Consider the following 2,500-nt stretch of genomic DNA (forward strand, 5'->3'; position numbering starts at 1 on the left):
GGGAAGAGCAAGGTGTGATGTAGGTCCCCGGGGCCTGCTGGAGGTCCAGGTCCATGCCCGATGTGAGTAGCAGCAGGGCCAGCGCGCCCAGGAGCACATCTTTTTCGACCGTAAAGGGAGACAGGAGGCCGACTCTCTGCCTCGGCTAAATGGAGAGGGAATTTCAGCAGGGCCAGGGCACAAGCATGGACCTTTTTCAGCTGTAAGGGAGGCAAGAGCAAGGTGTGATGTAGGTCCCCGGGGCCTGCTGGAGGTCCAGGTCCATGCCCGATGTGAGTAGCAGCAGGGCCAGCGCGCCCAGGAGCACATCTTTTTCGACCGTAAAGGGAGACAGGAGGCCGACTCACTGCCTCGGCTAAATGGAGAGGGAATTTCAGAAGGGCCAGGGCAAAAGCATGGACCTTTTCAGCTGTAAGGGAGGCAAGAGCAAGGTGTGATGTAGGTCCCCGGGGCCTGCTGGAGGTCCAGGTCCATGCCCGATGTGAGTAGCAGCAGGGCCAGCGCGCCCAGGAGCACATCTTTTTCGACCGTAAAGGGAGACAGGAGGCCGACTCACTGCCTCGGCTAAATGGAGAGGGAATTTCAGAAGGGCCAGGGCAAAAGCATGGACCTTTTCAGCTGTAAGGGAGGCAAGAGCAAGGTGTGATGTAGGTCCCCGGGGCCTGCTGGAGGTCCAGGTCCATGCCCGATGTGAGTAGCAGCAGGGCCAGCGCGCCCAGGAGCACATCTTTTTCGACCGTAAAGGGAGACAGGAGGCCGACTCACTGCCTCGGCTAAATGGAGAGGGAATTTCAGCAGGGCCAGGGCACAGGCATGGACCTTTTTCAGCTGCAAGGGAGGGAAGAGCAAGGTGTGATGTAGGTCCCCGGGGCCTGCTGGAGGTCCAGGTCCATGCCCGATGTGAGTAGCAGCAGGGCCAGCGCGCCCAGGAGCACATCTTTTTCGACCGTAAAGGGAGACAGGAGGCCGACTCTCTGCCTCGGCTAAATGGAGAGGGAATTTCAGCAGGGCCAGGGCACAAGCATGGACCTTTTTCAGCTGTAAGGGAGGCAAGAGCAAGGTGTGATGTAGGTCCCCGGGGCCTGCTGGAGGTCCAGGTCCATGCCCGATGTGAGTAGCAGCAGGGCCAGCGCGCCCAGGAGCACATCTTTTTCGACCGTAAAGGGAGACAGGAGGCCGACTCACTGCCTCGGCTAAATGCAGAGGGAATTTCAGCAGGGCCAGGGCACAGGCATGGACCTTTTTCAGCTGTAAGGGAGGCAAGAGCAAGGTGTGATGTAGGTCCCCGGGGCCTGCTGGAGGTCCAGGTCCATGCCCGATGTGAGTAGCAGCAGGGCCAGCGCGCCCAGGAGCACATCTTTTTCGACCGTAAAGGGAGACAGGAGGCCGACTCACTGCCTCGGCTAAATGCAGAGGGAATTTCAGCAGGGCCAGGGCACAGGCATGGACCTTTTTCAGCTGTAAGGGAGGCAAGAGCAAGGTGCGATGTAGGTCCCCGGGGCCTGTTGTCGTACCATAGGCACGAGTGGTGTGTGTGTGTGGCAAAGAGTTTCTGCGCAGTGTACCAGGGGCACGGGGAAAGGTTGTTGTACCATAGGCACGAGAAAAGTTGTCGTACCATAGGCACGAGAAAAGTTGTCGTACCATAGGCACGAGTGGTGTGTGTGTGTGGCAAAGTGCTACTGAGCGGTGTACCAGGGGCACGGCGAAAAGTTGTTGTACCATAGGCACGAGAAAAGTTGTTGTACCATAGGCACGAGAAAAGCTGTCGTACCAGGGGCACGGAGGAAAGTTGTTGTACCATAGGCCCGAGAAAAGTTGTCGTACCATAGGTACGAGGAGTGTGTGTGTGGCAAAGTGCTACTGAGCGGTGTACCAGGGGCACGGCGAAAAGTTGTTGTACCATAGGCACGAGAAAAGTTGTTGTACCATAGGCACGAGAAAAGCTGTCGTACCAGGGGCACGGAGGAAAGTTGTTGTACCATAGGCCCGAGAAAAGTTGTCGTACCATAGGCACGAGGAGAGTTTGTGTGGCAAAGTGCTACTGAGCGGTGTACCAGGGGCACGGCAAAAAGTTGTTGTACCATAGGCACGAGAAAAATTGTTGTACCATAGGCACGAGAAAAGTTGTCGTACCATAGGCACGAGAAAAGTTGTCGTACCATAGGCACAAGCAGTGCGTGCGTGCGTGCGTGCGTGCGTGCGTGTGTGTGTGTGTGTGTGTGGCAGTTCTTCTGCGCAGTGTACCAGGGGCACATTTCAATGTGCTTTCTGGAGTACCAGGGGCACGAGGATTTTGCCAGTGGTGTTCTGCTTTGTTAGTGGGAGGGGGCTTAAGTGTGGGTCCCCGGGGCCTGCTGGAGGTCCAGGTCCATGCTAGATACGTGGTACAGGGTAACTGCAGGAGGGGGGGGGGGGGTAATGTGGGTTCACGGGGCCTGCTGGAGGTCAAGGTCCATGCTGGATATGCGCTGGATCATAACTGCAAGAAAGGAAAGCT

This window comes from Rhamphochromis longiceps, linkage group LG13 (genome assembly GCF_057381845.1).
Source record: "Rhamphochromis longiceps isolate RC_006_pf linkage group LG13, R_longiceps_female_GT1.1, whole genome shotgun sequence".
In the NCBI taxonomy this organism is placed as follows: Eukaryota; Metazoa; Chordata; class Actinopteri; order Cichliformes; family Cichlidae; genus Rhamphochromis; species Rhamphochromis longiceps.